Source organism: Lycorma delicatula, chromosome 6, assembly GCF_047948215.1.
Source record: "Lycorma delicatula isolate Av1 chromosome 6, ASM4794821v1, whole genome shotgun sequence".
Lineage (NCBI taxonomy): Eukaryota > Metazoa > Arthropoda > Insecta > Hemiptera > Fulgoridae > Lycorma > Lycorma delicatula.
The window spans coordinates 10,539,999-10,560,295 of record NC_134460.1 but is presented as its reverse complement, the minus strand read 5'-3'; the positions used below and the strand labels follow the sequence as shown (position 1 = coordinate 10,560,295).

At 29.7% G+C, this 20,297-nt stretch overlaps 1 protein-coding gene across 1 annotated transcript in view; it reads right to left on the bottom strand.

The window, feature by feature from the left end:
* Positions 1–14,719, bottom strand: part of LOC142326642 (sodium channel protein Nach-like) — a 73,152-nt gene extending 58,433 nt beyond the window's left edge. The window contains exon 1 of the mRNA XM_075369238.1: positions 14,682–14,719. The gene's annotated coding sequence lies outside the window, so the exon portion shown is untranslated. The remainder of the gene's footprint in view (positions 1–14,681) is intronic.
* Between the last annotated feature and the right edge of the window lie 5,578 nt (positions 14,720–20,297).

Here is a 20,297-nt window from a genome sequence, read left to right as displayed (position 1 = left end):
ACTGAAAACTCCTCTAAAACTGCTAAAACAGCAGCACTAGTTTAAAATCTCCTTACTGATACTTTTATATGATAGCAGTATATAAATTACTCTAACTACAGATTTTTTTAGCACACTTTGCTATAAATATAATGAGCACCCTTTTTTTTAATGATATTTAAAATTTAGATGCAAAGATATTTAGACATAGAATTTAAAACTAAATTATAAAAATTAAGTTTTTTATAAATCTATATTTAATTTACTTTCATAATTATATTTTATATATATATATATATATATATATATATATATAAAATAATGTATTTATAAAGTTTACTGGCATTATCTATATTTTTGGACCATGTGCTGTTTTATTTTTTGAAACGGGAAGTAATAATGTGATATTTTGAATTTTACATTGCAGTATGAGATTTATCACACGGTTAAACAGTAATGATAATATCTCGATCTGGTATACAATTCATCATGGCATATGAGTTCCAGGTCAAGCAACCACATTTTTCAAAGAAACTTTAAGGTATAGATTAAGCCAATTTAACTTTGCTGAATTATTTACTACTGTACAAGAAATAACAGTAAATTTAGAAATACACAAAATTTTAAAGATAGTTCACCCTGGCTAAAGGCAACTTAGAATGACGGTTAATATAATATATGTTAGTTGAAAATATTGTAATTGAAAAAAATTATAAACTAAAACACAGAGTAAAAACAGATATTACTGTAAATATAGTTTGACCAAATACACTACAAGTATTTATGTTATACCCCATGTATAAGTTTTAAAGAAAAACAATAATTATTTAAAAACCATCAACAGCTGGTTACATTGATTGAAGTTTCCTGAAACATCTACGTAGCCACCTCAAAACCACTAAATAAATAAAATATTAAAGACCCTAAAAAATTTACTGCATACATTTTAAAACACCATTTAAATTTTTTCTCAAGTTGCAAAATTCATACATCTTAATTTCTGAAGGTTGATTTTTGGATACAAAATTATAGATTATATTCTCGCTTCCACAGAACATACTTTCCACAGATTTGGAAAGGCTCTTTTAAAAGAACATAAAATTCATTAAGTTTCACTTAAATATAACAGATCAGATATACAGAACCGTAAAAAAATCAAAATTGAGTCTAAAATTTAAAAGTATATGCTGCGAATAGCAATTATTGGAGATGCTTAATTGAAAACAGATTTTTATAAAAGATTATAATAACGAAAGCGCAGACGAAAAAATAAAATTAAGCACACAGAAAACATACTAGGATAATCAAAGAAGAATATTAGTATACATAACAAAAATATTATTTATTCAGTAAATTAAAACACAGGTAAAGTGTTATAAAACACTTGAAAATGTTAACAACTTTTTATAAAATAATGGAATAAAAGGTTTTATAAGAATTAGCAAAATTTTTACAGAACTGACTATTAATTATTAGTACATATGGTGTAAATTAAATTTTTTGTAATAAATATACAATACTATACAAGAACATAAATTGCTGGTGATATATTAATAATGTAAAATGTAAGTCTGTAAGAATATCTAATATAGAATTAAAAATTAGATAACAGATAAAATTAAACTTTTTTCTTTTATTAAATACATATTAAACATATACAAAGGCATATAACAATAAAAAAGACTGATATTTTTTAAAACAAGTAATGTATGTAATAATGAGAAACGCATTTTTCAATCAAAATAATGTCATTTTCAAATAACAGAACTAAATTATCAAATAATAAAAATAAACAATACAAAAAAAATTTTTTTAAATCAATGATTTTTACTTCAGAAAATGTAGTAGATTTTTTTTAAAATTTACCACAATATCTACCTTTCGGTTTTTTGTAGCAGAATTTTGTAAAATATGAAATAGGATGGTACACTGGTCATTGACATCCAGATGTAGTTAATTTGATAACAGAGAAATCTGCAGAAGGTAAAAACTGTACAAGACAACAAATGAAAATGTAAAACAGATTACTGAATATATATGATGCAATAATTATATCTTGGGTTAAAAGATTATCACAGAAAAGAAAGCAATGGTAATAGGATCTAACCAGTCAAATGGTTAAAAAAAAATCAATACTAATTAATGTTTTTACACCAGTTAAGAGGATCCTGAGCCAAATATTACAAAAATTTGCAAATTACACAAACAATAAATTATTTTAAGTCTATCACAGCATTAGTCCCTTTTCTAAAATGAAAGGTGTGAATGTTACTTGGCAAAAATGGACCACCTTATCTTTTGGTTTAACTAATATGTTAGTAATATCTATCTGTTAAATTTATAATTATAATAAAATTATTAAAAAAAATATTTTAAAAGAAAATCCCAATTTCCATGAGCCTTGGCCATGAGAGTCTTGGCCTTTTCTCTGGAGGTTTCACATTCAAATACTGATCAGGCATGGCACTTTTCATACGCTACAAATTTCTATCTTCATATTCCCACATACAAGCTTCTTGGTAAGCTTCTGCGATGAATTAATTTATCAGTACAAAAGATTATTTTTTATTTGCTGCATTTTATTTAGAACTAATCTTTCAATAGAATTCTTTTTTCTGCAATATGTTGCAAAACTTTTAAGGATAAAAGAATGCACGATAATCAAAACAGTGAAAGTTTTATTGTGAAATTGTTATATAAGTGATAATTATTCTAATGTAACCAGTACAAAAAGTTAACACCATACCAATTTAAATAAGTTAAAAATATATTATACAAGTTTAATACTCACAATATGCTGAGAAAAAACAAACATTTTAACTTTCAGAGAATTAGAATTTGTACAGGTGGCTCAAAAGAATGGGAAAATTTAAAAGATAAAAATGAAAACCAAAAAACCTTGTTTAATCTTATTCACATGATTTACAAAAGCCACTTACAAAAGTCCTTAAAACCAATATCCTATAAAAATTGTAACCTTCAAATATCCACCTCTTGTGAATATGTATTCTTTAAGCCTCCACTAAAGTTTCTCACAACTTTCTGTAACATATCAAATATAATATTTGATATCTCTTCACTAACATTCCTTTTTGAATGTTAGTGAACTTAATTAAACTTAAATTAATATTTATTTAATTTAATATTTTATTAATGAACTTAAATTAATATTTCAAGGTTTAGTAGTAGTAGTGTACTATTATAATTATTTTTTATTATTGTTATAGTGTCTATTGGATTGTTTTTTTTTTATAAAGATAGATCAAAGGAATGGAAAATTTTCTTTGCAATGTTGGCAAGACTACAGTTTATGTAAGCATGTCTGTATATATACTATTGCACAACTACATTATTGGCAATAGTTTACATGGAACAGTGGAATGATGTACAACATGTGTTCATTGTAAAATCATAAAAAATTGTGACAGAGCCAAAGTCATTCATGGGAAGTTTTACCAACATTTTAATTTCATCATCATGATCCTGTCCCATCTGCACATGAGGTAAATATTTGGGTCTGGAATTATGAGAAACATCCTTAGCACAAAGACCTACCAGTAAAACAAGTACATTTCTCACAATTACAAATTTTGAAACCGTTTGAAAGAGTTGCTGTTAGCAAAGTCTGACACAATCATCCTTAAATCATGTAGTATTGCAATTTTATGAAAAATATTCTCAAAGATTTGAATTCTCCCATATAAATTGGAGTTAAAGAATTGCAAAATCATGAACATTTTGTGTGTTAATTTTAAATAAGATTGAAAATAATCAAAATTTTGTTCACAATTTAGTACGTCAGATGAAACAAATATTTACTTAAATTTAAATGGTTTTAAATAAATAAGCAAACATATATATATGTAACAACTGTAGAGGGATTAACATTTTTCCTAGTATTTTCATTGTAATAGGACTAACTGATGCTTATAATAAGCTACTATATTTTGTTAGTATAGATTATAAATTTTATATTTGACTGACCATTGGTATCCAACCCTTTGAGACGATTAGTTGTTTTTGTGACTGGTTTTTTTACAATAACGTAAATGGTTTATTAAACTCAATGGTTGATAATATGGTTTACTTAGTTTCTTTTCATGTAACTATACTTATTTTTAATCTAATTTAATCATTTCACTATATTTATTTACTTTATTTAAACATATTGTTTAAACATATTTATTTAAACATATTGTTTAAATAAAACTAATGCAGACAAAAAACACAAATTAATAACACAAGTATATAAAATTAGAATAATATTTCTAAGTACCACTTATTTCTTTTAATAACAAAATCAACACATTAAGAAAACAGTGACAGAAAGCTAACCAAATTATTAATAAATTAAAAGATGTGAAAATGAAGCCCATTAGTGAATATTTCCAAAATAAAACTGTTGTTCCTTAATGATTTGATATGCTGTGGAAAAGACGAATAGTATAAAAATAAACAAATTCAAAAACGCTAAAGAAGTTTATACCCAAGAATATTCCCATCACACCACCATATGAAGCTGTAAAAAGACAAAGATTGCTATTTATTATAAAATAAAAATGATTATACATATAATCTACAAAAATATGATACTTGCTTTAGGGCATGAAAAAATGGATTTTCTTTCAAATGTTTTAATACAAAAACCACATATGGTTATGGTTTAAAAAAATGTACCAAGTGGACCAAAAGTAAAGGTCATATACCTATCATAAAGGTTATAATTTGAATACAAAACAAAAACAAATTGAATTCATAACACTTTATTGAAGCTACATGATTATTTATTACATTGTTTCTTAAATTATTTTCCATCTTTGTCAATACAATTTTGCAGACAACCTGGGAAACTTAAGTGTACTTATTTGAAGAGTCATGCATTGGAATCTATTTCTTCAAAAGTGTTTCAAATAGCGTCTTTCAAGTCCTCAATAGTTTGTGGTTTTGTAGCACAGACCTTATCTTTAACAATTCCCCAAAAGAAAAAATCCATGGCCGTAAAGCCTGGAGATCTGGATGGCATTTCTATTGTTCCTCGTTGTCCAATAACTTTTCTACCAAATAACTCATCAATGTAGTTTCACACAGCTGTTGTGTAATGAGTTGGAGCTCCATCATGTTAGTAAGTTGAAGTTGTCAGTTCATTTGTAATCGCGGATTGGCATAGGTTGCCAACATTTCCAGGTACTTCGCTCCAGTTCATATTCCATAAAAAAACCAATGCCAAATTACTCCATGACATGAGACACCACCCCAAACAGTAATACCAGGTTGATTTAGCTACCTCTCAAAAACAATTCTACGGTTCTCTGAATACCAATAGGTACAGTTGTGTCTGTTGATGTGGCCTGCTAATTTGAAAGTTCCCTCATCACTCCAAATTGTCTTAGAAAACAACTCATTATCACCTCGTCTTATTTCATTTAACACTGTCTTGCAGTAGTGAAGCCTACGACCTTTTAGAAATCAAATGATAGTTCTGTTCCCTCCTACTCTTTTGATAAAAAAGTTTATCTGAAAATTCATTTATCTTTTTTTAAGACAAAAAGAAAGAAAAGAAATCTCAACATTATTTTTTGTTTTCATTGGTCTTCATTGTTTAATATTAACAGACTGTATTTTTTTCTTTTTAAAACTGAATCTAAGACACATGTCTTAAGAATTTTACTGAGATCATTCAAAACAAGACAGAAGAGTTTGATTTTGTTGTAGATGAAATCAATTTGTAGCCCACAAGAATTTATTATCTAACAAGACAACCAGACATTTTGCACAATGAAAAGAGAAATAACATCATTATCATGACTCCAATTAAGAAGTACTCACAATACAATAGTTTTAACCACTTAAAAGTTATGACAATTATAATTCATCTATTCAATACATAACTCTCTGAACTGAAAACTCAGAATGTTTAAATAATAATTATTTCAGGATATTTGGTTTGTTTGCTTGGCATTTCTCCCGCCACCACCCCATTTGGTCACCCTAAAGCATAAGCCCAAATGTCTGTGCCACAAACAGCTACTGAGCCTCAAAACAGTTTAGCGACCAGTGTCCTAACTAGCTCCTAGAGCCAACCTAAAAGTGTAAGCAGAATAAGTGTGGTACCATACACCACTCACTTGCGTGTCCCACCACCCACTTGACATATATCACTAAACTGGGTAGGCGCACCCCATCAACTACTAAAACATATATGACTATCAATAATTAAATTTATGTTATCAAAGACAGCAATTTGCTGCCATGCCTAAGCCACTGAATGCCAGCAAGTACCTGTCCACTATTAATGAGCTTGGAGCCTTAATCTGGCTTGTAGCCCAGCCATATCTATCTGTTAGCTTCCTACAGCAGCACGGTAGAGTCTTTTCCCTTAGGTAAACTACTGATGTCAGTTGAACAAAGCAACCACATCAAGGAACTCCTACACAATTCAACAATGTAGTCCAATTTTCCCCTTGACCTCTAAATTCCAGGGTGGCCTGAGTTCTTCCCCCCCCCCCCCCAGAGCTGGGCAGTCGAACATCATGTGTTCATTTGACTAAACCTCCCGCTGACGTACAGCTCATCAGCTGCCAGGCAGAACTGAAACAAATATTGGTTTAAATTTACATGGTTGGAGAAAACTCAGGCTCTCATTGCCCCTAAAAATGAAGGAGAAGCATACCATCCCCCTAGATCCTGTATAAATCTGTACAAGGACCTTTCCTTAGTCGTGGCATGCCATTCTTGCTGCCATGCTTCTATTGCGAGGCTGTAAAGCCTCCTTCGCAGGCAGGAGATAGGTAACTGTTCGAAATTTAGAACCAGTATATTGAGATCACCGTTCTCCTCGGTGCAGACCCGGCTCAAAACCGCATCCCAAATACCTCGGCCTTCCTGCCTCTTCGCAATTTCCACATGGCTGCTCGAACTTTCACCATTAAATCGATTGGATTTAATCGATTTATGTAATTGGCTTCCCAATACAGTGGTAGCCTCATAGGAGGTTGCTTTAAAAACATCAGTGCATTTAATTACAATTACGGCTATGCACTGGGCACTCCTTAAATTTTGAATAAGTGCTTGATTTATTTCCAAGCTATACGTTCAAACGAATGCTGCATTAGAGGTCATACTTTCGAATACACCTTGGTAAACACGTATAAATGATGGCCTGACAGTCTGTAATCCTTTTAAGCAATCCTTCTAAGCTTGTGCATCACGAAATGACATCCGCCTTTAGTTGCCTAATGTGGTTGCTAAACAGCAACTTCTCATCAAACAAAACACCTAGGTACTTATGAACTCAAACTCAGCTGATTACACAGCCTTTACACTAAATACAGAAGGTTATGACTTTATGATAATTTGTCTGCACCCTTGACAAGCATAAACTTCGTCTTGGGCACAAAAATCTTTAAATTTTGAATGTCCATTCAGCCCTCTGTGGTAGACAATGCCACCTGCGCTTGATCTTTTAGCTGGGGTCGTGAGTTACCATGAACTAACAGGAGACAGTCATCAGTGAAGGGCTGGGCTGTGACCCCTTCCGAGCGAGAATGTCAGTCCCAAAAATCTATCGACTACCAGGTTCCATAGCAAGGGACCGAGAACACGAGCCCTGTGGGCTTCCCCTGGTGACGGACTTTTCCACAACTAGGTGCGCATCCTTAAACAGAATCATGCGATCAGGCAAGTAGTGTGTATCTCAGGATATAGAAACAGTGATATCATCTACAAAGAGGGTAATATTTGATACTAGATTTTGAGTTAATCTTTACATAGAACAGTTGTCTCCAGCATTATTGTTCTATATTGAGGAATGAGGACTGACAATTTACACAGGTGTTCTCATTAAAATTTGAAATTTAACTATAAGTTGAAAGATACAGTTGGTGAAGTAAGACTTCAACCAATTGCATACAGATTCTCAGGTACGACAATAATCTAATTTTTTCATTAGTAAGAATTATGGAACTTTACAGAATACTTTACTGAAATCATACAACTTTAAAAGGATTTCTTTTTTTTAATTATGATATTTATTTTTTCAATTGACATTTCAATGAGATATTCAGCAGTCACAATTAGGAAACAAACATTCTTAAAACTTATATTTATCAGTAAATAGAATATAACTAAAAGTTAATAGCAATTAAAGTGAAACTGAAAAAAGCTAGTTTTAAAGACTTTTTAAAATTTTTACATACAAGAAAAATATATTAAAGTAAAAATAACGAAACCAAAAACTCAAGAAATCTTCAATACACTTTTGATGTAATACACTTTTTTTTTCATTTTAACAAAAGTTAAAGTTTGATGAATTAATTATACTTACATGGTAATCAGTTAACATAAAAATGAATAAAATATATTGCCATGCTATTATTTAAACTTTGTATTTAGATTAACTTAACAAAAAATGTGCAATAAAGGATATATTTAATAATTTACCTTCAACTAGATTTCTAGCTGAATGATTAATATAATTCATTTGGACACCTTTATATGCTACACAATATTGGGCAAAGGAGAGAAGATTTTCCCTTAATTTTAGAAGTGAAAATTGTCACTTTACTAACAGATATATAATTTGGTTTTAAATTAAATGTTGAATAAATTGCAAATAATTACTTCTGTAATATTTCTAATACTAAAAGTTTTAAAAAATGGTGACATGCTGTACACATCCTTTGTTATTTTTAATCTTGATTGATATAAATAAAATTGATATAAATATATATCTTTATTGTTTAGCGTTTGACAATAAAGTTTGTCAATAGCGTTTGAAAATGGTCTGCTACAGATACCAATAAAACTATTTTCAAATTCACCATAAAGAGTTGACTTTCTGTGCAATAATTAATTGCATTCTGTTGTATATTTTTGTTCTATTAGTAAAAATTAAACATTAAAACAAAATGATAATGTATTAAAATGAATTTAATAATACTGAAAGTAATAAATAAACTAAACTTCGCATGAATATACATCTTTTATAGAGCACACAAAATTTAAAACTTTTTTATTCTACATTAATAATTTGAAATATATTTCTACTTATCTTGTATATATAATTCAAACTGATCTACGAAAGTACAGAATTAAAGTAATATGACACTCACTTTACTTTTTCATAATGTCTACAATTGTACTTTCGTGGCAACCCACATCCTCAGTTGTAATTCTTCTTTATAAAATATTTATTATCAAATTACACATTAAACTCAAAATGATAATTAAAATATAAATAAAATTTAATGTATACGATTTAAAAATTAAATGAAGATTAAGAGTTAAAAAAATTTTAAAGTTTAAAAATTTCAAATTTATAAATTTTAATAAAGAAATATAAATATGTTAAAAATTAATAATAATTAAAATTATTGAAGTTAAGAGTTACATATATAAAAGAATGGTGTCAATTATGATAAAATAAAATTAAATAGGATTAAAACAAAACTCTACTTGTTCGGCCAGCCAATACTGTATGAATAATTAAATTTATGTATTACCATTATCTTTATCTGAAAATGTGCTGCCATCTATTGCCGCCCTTATAAGTGTGTCATCCTCATACTCTATTTGCAAGCTGATCAATTTGAATCTCTTCTTCTATTTATATATATAATATTTCTTCAAAATGTCTAGATTTTTATTATTATTTTTTATATCTCCTTTTTTGATTTACAATATTTCCAAATTAGTTTCAATATCAAAAATAAAATGTTTATTATTAATGAGGTGGTCAGCAACGTTAGAGAAACCCAACTTTTTATTTTTATAGTGTCTAAAATGCTCAAGAAATCTAGCTTTAAAAGATCTTTTAGTTTCACCTATGTATATGTGATCACAATTATTACATTTTATTTTATAAATTCCACATAAATTGTATAAATTACATGAATCGATATGATTATTGTTTTTTTAAATATTTTATTATATGGTTATTTGTTTTATATGCAGGTTTAAATTTATTATTATCATAAGCTTTAGTTATATTTTCAACAATGCTATCAGTATATGAATATTTTAAATACATGTTATCAATTTTCTCTGTATTATTTATTGGTTTTAGAGTTGTTGTACTATAGTGAAACTTCTACAAAACAGAAACCTACTCAAAACGTACAGTTTCCAAAAGTCCCAAAATATTTTTATACAAATTAATCTCTTCAAGATGGAAAACTCCGTAATACGGAAATGGAAAGGAAACATAGATTTTACTTTTAATTTTACTTATTAAACTTGTCCCATAAGATGGAAAGGAAGTAAAAAAAAAAAAAAGATTGTACACTCCCACAATTTGCAAATTATAAATTCAGTAGATTATTATTATAATGCAGTACTGTAACTGTTGTTTATCTAATTATACGCCATCACATTCTTGGCTCCAAAATACCACCATATAAGCCGACAGTCATTAATAAAATTTGATAGCGGGTGGCAGCTTATGTAAACAATCCATGTACAGTTCACAGAATAATTTTATTCAGTGTTGTGAACACTGTGGTGCGCAGCAGTATAGTTTTAATTTTGTCATATAGGTAAATTGTTATAGTTTCCCGTTCTGTATGTTTTTTATCTGTTGAGAGTTTAAATACAGTTCATACATACCTTTATTTTTAGTTTAATTTAACACTTATAAACTGTAAGTTATTTTAAAAACTGTAACTTATTTTAGTTTTAGTTATGTGTATTTTTCTTCTTTTAAAATTTTGCTCATAATTATGCAGAGAAATAATACTTTATGTTTAAAGAAAAAAATACAGGTTATTAATTTAATTTCTAAAATGAATGTTAAAGAAGTTAGTGGAAAGTTTAATTGTGGAAAAACACAAATTTACAAAATTTAAAAAATAAAGATAAAATCACAGAAGAATGGTCGAAGGGTGAAAGGAATACTAACTGTAGACGTCAGACTAAAACCAAAAATGGAGAAAGTAATTCAATTTTATTTAAATGGTTCTCAGGAACAAGATCAAAAAATCTTCCTATTTCGGGACCTATCCTGCAACAACAGGCGAAAGAAATTGCAGCTACGTTAGGAGCCATCTATCTAGCCATCCATCTAATGGATGGCTAGAAATATTTCCTGCGAGGCATTCTATTTCTTACAATCAAATTTCAGGTGAAGCTAAAGGTAGACAAAGAAATAGTTATTGACTAGAAAAATAAAATTACAGAAATAATCGCAGGTTATGAATAAAAAAAATCAGTAACTGTGATGAAACTGGTTTATTTTTCCAAGCTTTACCAAACAAAATACTGTGTTTCAAAAATGAGAAGTGTATTGGAGGCAAACAATCTAAAGAAAGAGCAAGTGTTCTGGTGTGCGGTTTTGGGAATGGCACGTTCCCAAATCTGATCAGTAAATCATTGGTGATCAGTAAATCTTGGAAGTTATCTATTATTACATTATGGAAGTTATCAAATTTTATCTTTAATACTATGAATTTTATTACTAATGATATTACATAATTGTTCTTTACCATTAGGATTTATTTTAAATTTAAAACCATTAGCAACAGTAAATTAACTGTTCTGTATCATCAAGGTCAAAATTTGTCAAATTTATAAAATCAAAACTAGTACCAGCACATGATTCTGAATCCACCTGTACATCGACAAAACATGAATTATCATAACAACATTCCCTTGCAACCAACCATAATCCAAATTTTATATATATAACTTTAATTTCAATAATTTTAATTAATATTAATTTTTAACATATTTATATTTATTTTTTAAAAATTACAAAAATTTGAAATTTTTAAATATTTAACTTTTTATCTTAAAGTTATATATTTTAATTATCATTTTGAGTTTACTATGTAATTTGGTAATAAACATTTTATAAAGAAGAATTACAACTAAGGATGTGGGTTGCCCCAAAAGTACTATTGTAGACATTATGCAAAAATAAGGCAAGTGTCATTTTACTTTATTTAATTCTGTACTTAGGCAGATCAATTTGAATTATATATACAATAATTATATTAGTACAGAGGTGATATGGATCTTGAAAAATAGATTTAAAAAAAATTCTACTTATATATTGATGACTTAAGTCGGTGAAATAATTAAATTCAGAACATCAGTACTACTGCATATTCATGAACATCATGTGATGATGAATCATTTTGTTTACAACAAATGAAAAAATTCATTACGTTTCATGAAATGATTCAAATATTCTGAAATATTAGGGAAATAACCACCCAAACCTACTCTGTAGCATGTACATTCCACAATTCTATATTTCTTTGTCATTATGTTTCAATTCAATTTGTTTCTTTTTAAAGCTGGTCTGTGGGATATGGAAATGGAATTTTGCAGCGTATGAATAATGCTAAGGATTTGAACCTGGGACCTCCAGATAAAAGGCCAAGATGCTACCATTCCACCAGAGAGATCAGTATTTCATTATGATCAAATTTCAGTTTTCAAATATTTTTATTTTTTAACTTTATACTAAGACTACATTTACAGTAATTACTAAAAAATAATTGAAGAAATTATCCTCAAAATGGTTTGTATTGCTACTAACCACTATTTATTTCCAAAATAGCGAAGTTAAAACAACGTTTTTTAAATTCAATAATTAAGTTTACCAGTACAAAACTACTGCCACTTCTTGGGTTAATGAAAGTGGTATAAGTTCTTGAGGGTAGTTATTTAGTGTCTAGAGAAAAGTAATTTATTTCAATACAATTTTGATCTGGTTGATGCAAAATCAATTAGCTCAAATTGAAATAATATCAAACTACTACTATCCTGGCTAAAAATGTTATGATATCCCAAGGAATGGATAACTATTGCCTGGAGGGATTCTTAAAACATCTGCATTTAAAGGATTGATTTTGGTCACGTCACTAAAGAGATAAATCATCCTTACCTCTAGATCTATTTTTTTCTTGATCCTTTCCCCATAGTGTGTTTTATTTTGGTCATATATTCACTGGATTCATGTTAGCAACATGGGAAGCTTTAAATGAATTCAATTCTTGGTATTTAAGTGGTTTGTGGAGCAACTCTGTCCACAGATTTATCCAAGGACCGGTTTCCTATTTGATCAGTGGGTGGCTGTACAATACAGGGCTGAGGAGCTTATGCTATAAACCTGGGACTTATAAAACAGGATCATCATAAAAGAATGGTGGGTATTCAATAGCTCGATCAAGATATTACAAACATTTTGATAAATTATGTTGTTAGAATTAAAAGCCTCCATCCAAAAAGTTTGTTAGAGTCATGTTAACTACTGAATCACTCTCTGCATTGTTGGTGAGGTGATTTTCTTTGTTTACTATGCTTTCTGTTCAAATAAAAAACAGTGTGTTTTGTGGCATGCTGAACAGAAAACAATTTTACTTCAATGTAGATTCTGATGCAAGAAAAGGAGTCACTACATGAAAACAATCTGCAATGCTGGTACGAAGAAAATGCATTTGTTCTTAAACAAAAATCACCTATAACATTATAATATCAGCAAAATGTGTTAAATGAAAAACCAATCCACGATCAGATGTGTATTTGTGTATAAATCCATCATTGGTTGAAATTTCAAATTTCAAACATAATCGTTTATAAAGTTCCATGAACAAGGTTGCACTTGTGTGCATACAAAATTCAATTATTGCAAGAAATAAAACCTTATGGATACAGAAAAACCTTTATGGTTGCCTGCTGAAATTCTTGAACAAAATTAGTCAAAATGAATAATTTTTAATGATGTAATTTTTACAGATGAAGCTACTTTTCACCTAAAAGGATGTGCTAAAGACAAAATTCAAAAATATAGGGATCTGTAAAGAAACATATAATTTCTGAAAAAGCAAGTGACACACCTAAAGTTAATGTTTAGTGTGGTTTACTAAAAAAAATCATATAAATGTATCTTTTTTCTTTGCTGAAAAATCTATTAATGGAAATATTTATTGTAATATGTTAAAAGACTGTTGCTTTCCTCAACCGGATGAACTCTGATTCATACTGTCAAATTTATTTCCAACAAAATGGTACAACCCCAAACTTCAATTAATTGTTAGTCAGGCTTTGAATGAAAAATTGTAGGTAGATGGACAGACTGAGAAAGTTGTATATCCTGGCCCAAAAGAAGTTTGGACTGAACTCCTTGTAGGAATACATTAAAAATACTGTTAACTTCCAAAAATTATGCGACTTGAACTACTTAAAGGAAAACCTGAGGAAGCAATTACAACCACAACAGAAGATAAATTACATCATGAATGAGCCAAAAGTGAATACTGACTGAACATTTGCTGAATGACAAAGGATATGCATATTAAAATTTATTGATTATGTAACAAAACCATCTGAGATTGAAAATTTGACAAATAAAATAATATGTGTAAGTATATCTATTTTTATTCAATTCAAACCTTAGATTCTATCATTCTTTTATGATAATTCTGTACTTATATCTACATACATTTAATTAATTACAATGCAATGTCGAATCATCTTCTTTCTTTTAAACGTGTGATTACTAATCTTGCTGACCTACCCCTTATTAATAACTAAATATATATAATACATACTTATTATATACTTATATATAATTACATACTTTGTATGTACATTGTATTACATACAATGTATGTATGGGTAACAACAACCCAAACATTTTAAATTAAAAAAAAAGATATTTACATAACAGAAGTGAAAGTTTAAAAACTGTAATGACTTACAAATTGTATCCCAGTTATATGCAGCAGGTTCTCTATAATTTAACCAAACTGTTGAACTATCTCTATACAAATGCACAACAGATAAGCTACTGGTATTTAATGTATCACTGCAAACAAAAAGCATTTAAAGTAATGATGAATTTATTTTACTGCTTTACACACATAATTCTTCTATACTGATTTTTTACCATTTATTTCCACATTTATGGTACAATATTGTAATAAGTGGTTTACAATTAAAATTTACAATTTTAATGTCATTTTTTTCAAATTTAATATTAAACATCTGTTTATCTTAATTGTAAGAAAGTAATACAAAAGGAAATTTTGAAAAGGTAATTCTGTGCCCAGAAGAGGAAGATGAAGATGGTAACTACAAAATATATAAATAAATTATAATAATAATAATATGTTTTTCTAAAATTGTTCCTTTCAGGAATCATATTCCTCTGCACTATACAAATTATATTAATCCAATCAATCCAAGTACAGAATTAATAAAATAAAATAAGATGAAAACTACCTTATTCCATAATCCAAGCAAGAGTGCTTTCGTGAGTACCTCGCATCATTAGTTCTATAATTTTTCAAATCTTTCATTGCAAATTACACATTAAAATTAACATTGTTAAAAGAACCTTTTCCACTTAAATCAAAGCAGAAATAAAACTAATTTATTTTTAATATTCAAAATTATTAATTGTAAATTAAAATTAATAATAAAAATAAAATAGAAATCCATGTAGATTAGCTAGCCAAAGTTATGTGACAGTACAGAGTTGAAATATTATGAATTATCAATGTTTAAAGAAGTGCAGCTTTTATGACACAATCGTCACTCATATTCTGTATGTTGGTTAATAAAATTGAATTTACTTTTATATTTATAAATGTAAAATCTTTCCAAAATGTTAAAAACCCTATTATTTGTATTAATACTGTATTTCTTAATTTTCAGTACTTCTAAATTTGTATGAATATTGGATACTGAATGTGTATTATTAATAAAATGATCAGAAACATTTGAGAAACCCAATTTTCTACTTTTACAATATCTAGTGTTCATCAAATCTAGTTTTAAAGGATCTAGTTAGTGGTTTTACCTACATAAATAAGAAATATAAAGAAATAAAGACCCCATCAAAACATTTTTAAGAATAACTAAAATTCTAATAACAAAATACCGGAATATTTTTAATTATGATAATAATTTAACATATCACTCTACATTGTACCCTTTTGAACTAAGTGCATCTGTATTAACTGGACTACTGAAAATACAAAAACCTAGTATACTTATGCGACCTTTAATTAATTTCACAACTGCCCCTTCTTATATCATTTCCAAAATAATACATAAAATACTTAGATCAAAATGAATTTAGATTATAAATATAATATAAAGAATGGATACGAACTTTTAAATAAATTAAAAGATTTAAAAATTGGGGATAACACCAGTATGGTTAGTTATGACATTTAAATTTCTGTTTTGATTTAATTGGAAAAGGATCTTTTAACTATTTTAAATCTCAATTTTAATTTTAATGTGCAATTTGCAACGTACAATTTTAATTTTACTGTATTATTTGCAACGAAAGATTTGAAAAATTATAGAGCAACTGATGCTGTGAGGTAATCGCGAAAGTGCTCTTGCTTGGATCATGGAATAAGGTAGGTGTCCTCCTATTTTATTTTATTAATTCTGTCCTTCGGCTGATCGGTTTAATATAATAATAACATGACACATTTAATGTAGATTTGCATTTTATATATAATTATGCCACAATACAAATAATACAGAGATAATATTTTTTTTTTGTGATATCTATGAGGTGAGATTGGAAATTTTAAGACTGGGCTTGTAATTTTAAAATGGCAGTACTTACAGGCTATTGTGATTGCTCTTCTTCAAAGTAGACTAAACACGCAGACTCTAACAGTGTTTCCACTTTTGGAAGAGTTCCACGAAATGTTCTCTCTTAAGAGTGTTAAGAACCCTCTCTGTAGTTGCCTGAATGTCTTCAATTGAGTCAAATTGGTTCCTTTTCACCAAAAGTTTTAATTTACGAAACAGGGAGAAGTTGACAGAGGCTAAATCAGGGGAATATGCAGAAGCAAATAGGAATTTAGCCAAAAATTCCATGTTCAAAAATGTGTGATGAGCCGTGCACTGTCATGATGGAGGACCTAATTCTTGTCTCACAAGAGTGCAGGCCTTTTCCTGCACACATTTTCATGCAAACACTGAAGGATCCTTTTATAGTATTCCTGGTTGACTTTCTTGCTCCCTAGGTATAAATTCATGATGCACGATACCTGTACAATTGAAGAAAACCAACATTGCCTTCACAATCTAAACTAATTTGTTACACTTTTTTCATTCGTGGTGAAACAACTTGGACCATTCCATTGTGATGTGAATGTGCCTTCTTGGTTTCTGGATGATACCCATAAACCGATGATGTATCACCTACAATTACCATATTCAACAAATCTGCGTCAGTTTCAACAGATTAATTAGTTCTTTGGACACTTCAAATCGGAGTTGATTCTGTTGATCTTACAACAATTTCAAAATGGATGTCATCGACACTTGACGCACTTTCAAATCTTCAGTTAAAATTGACTGAACTACTTAACAACTGAACGACTGAATAACTTAAATTCAGATCATTAGCCATCTCCCTAAACTCCCTAATTATAAGTCTATGATCAGAGCATACTAAATCATGAATTTTCGCAATGTTTCATTGGTTTTTCAAGAGATAAGACTGGGGATCATCTTTGTCTGATTTGCGACCATCTTTGTACCTGTTGAACTAGATGAAAACATTTGACCAGCTCAAAATTTATCACCAAAAGCTGTTTTTAAGAATCCATAAGTCTCTGAATCTGATTTCCCAGTTTTCAAATAAAATTTGACTTGTTGTTTTTCATCCATTTTGTGAAATCAATAATCTGCCAAAAACTGAAAACATGTTTCATTCACCAGGATGTCACTTCCTACTAAACAAAGATATTGCAATGATCTTTTCAGGACATTTCAAGGATGAAACAAGTTTCCCCTTCCACACCTCAGGTAAACCTAACCCCTCCTATTGAGCAATGTCGGCACCTGTCTTAAAACTTTCCAATCACATCTCGTATCTATAAATGAATTGGATGGATTACTAACAATGACAGTTTACAAACTAAATTTATTTTAAATTCAGAATACTTCATCTTCTTGCAATAAGTAAGTTCTCACTTTACTCTTAAAATTATTTTAACAGTATTCTCCTGTAAACTTTCTGCTGATTATTAAAAAAAAAAAAACATCGAGTTAAATTAAAAATGTTGCCGAGATGAAATTACATCTTCTTGGTTCACAATTTAGCCTGACTTCATATGTCCTTGTAACTTTTTCTTTGAATAAAAATATATCATACAGATTTCATTGACAATTTTTATACAGTTTTTCGAGATTGAGGGTTTTATAACCGCCGAATAAAGAAGCTGAGATAGACTAGTCATAAGTTTTTTCAAAAATAACTGATTTTTAATTAATTAATTTTGAAATAATTTTCTATTTATTCATTTTTGAGCCTTCAACATTGGTTTGAAGACTGTATTATAAACTTATCCCTAGTTAACCTTACAAAAACCACACATAAAAATCTCCAATGGTAATTTATCTCTCAACAAGGAAAATATAAAATCTAACATATGAATTATTTTTTCTATTTAACCTATATGGAAGTTCCATTTAAGACGCTGATCAATTAAAACAACATCGGGTCAACCTTCTGTGTGAATATATAAATTCAGGTAGGCCAACTTATCTCTCAAGCGCATAAAAGAAATAGATGATGACCAAGGTTTCCATTTATAGCATTTAAGTTTGACTGAATCATCCGATGGCCGTTACATGCATGGTATTTTCCTAATACGAGAAGTACGCAGATAATTAGGTGGATTTCCCCCAAATAGGCATACTATACAGTTTCTTTCTGGAGATGATGCTTTTCCAGATGGGTTGGCCAGATTTGATTTGATTAATTCAGGCGTATGTCCAGAATGTAGAGCCACTGATGATGTGTGCTATGTCTTCTATGTCTGCCCCAGGTACAAAGCTGAACGTACCAAAGTAACTAGAGAGCTTGCAAGGATCAATTCTAGTTTTCATTTGCAAGTTAATAGGAAAATCGAGTTCCATAGATTCTTACACCTGCAGAGGATAACTGAGAGGGTCTGACACTGTTATAGATGTGTAGATAGAATAGCAACCCAGACGGTTAGGGGGCCTGCCTAGGTGTTTACTTCGCCAAGTTAGGTGTTCTGGCATCAAGCCCCAGTAAGCTGAGATATTCACTGCTAGGATGAGAATGGATGCCGGCCTCTGTGGTGCGAGTGGTAGCGTCTCGGCCTTTCACCCGGAGGTCCTGGGTTCAAATCCTGGTCTGGCATGGCATTTTTCACACACGCTACAAAACATTCATCTCATCCTCTGCAGAAAAAAATTGCTTAACTGAGGATTCCGATGTTAAAAAAAAAGGATGAGTATGGATGGGTGTGTGTTCAAATCCTAGTAAAGGCAGTTACTTTTATATGGATTTGAATACTACATCATGGATACCGGTGATCTTTGCTGGTTGGGTTTCAATTAACCACACATCTCAGGAATAAGTTGACCTGAGACTGTACAAGACTACACCTCATTTACATTCATACATATCATCCTCTGAAGTAATACATTATAGTGGTTCCAGAGGCTAAACAGAAAAAAAAGAAGAATGGATGTATGGAGAACTCTGTGATGGTGCTGCCATGTGGGAGGGAGTAGGCATTGAGCTTGCTCCCAAAAGTGGCCCAGAGCAGAGAGAAATAGGTTATATTTTCATTAGAGGCTAATTAAATTTGTGGATCTGTTTCTTGATTTTTGAGCAACTCAAGAGGACTTGAGTAAATTGAATTGTAAGACAAAATTTTCATTGTTGTGATCAACGCTTGTTTGTTGGTATGAGGATAGTATTTTTTGGTGTTTAAAGACTCAATCATATAATGACCTAAATGTATATTCTAACTGAAGTTAGAGGAAGAGTTTTTATATGAATCCTCCAGTGTTAGACGAAAGTACAGGGATCACACTTCTGCGAATCAGTTAATTTAATAGTTGAGGGTAGTATGTTATGGTAGATGGTCAAGGTTGGAAGAAGCCATACAAAGGTGATAGTAAGCTGTGTAAATACACTAATGGAAATGTCTGCCAAGACATTTGCATTGATGGCATCCTGACAAAGGCCAAACTGATGACTGTGATGTATTATCAGGTTTAAAGGGTCTAAATGATGATCTCTGGTAAAGCCCATCAGGGCTAGGAACAGAAAGGATGGTGTGGCGACAGAGATCGTCACAAGGTGGGTGACTTCTCATACAGGGGGTTCAGGATGTCCTCTGCTACTGGGTAAGATCCCTACCAACATTCTTCTTAAAAACTAGTTCTATTATCTGCAAAATATCTAATTACTCCTTAATTTTTAAAGTAATGTAAATTATTAATTATACAAAAAAAAGAGTAGGGCTGATTATTATTTTTGAGGAATTCCATACATATGTTAATGATTCACTTGTGGA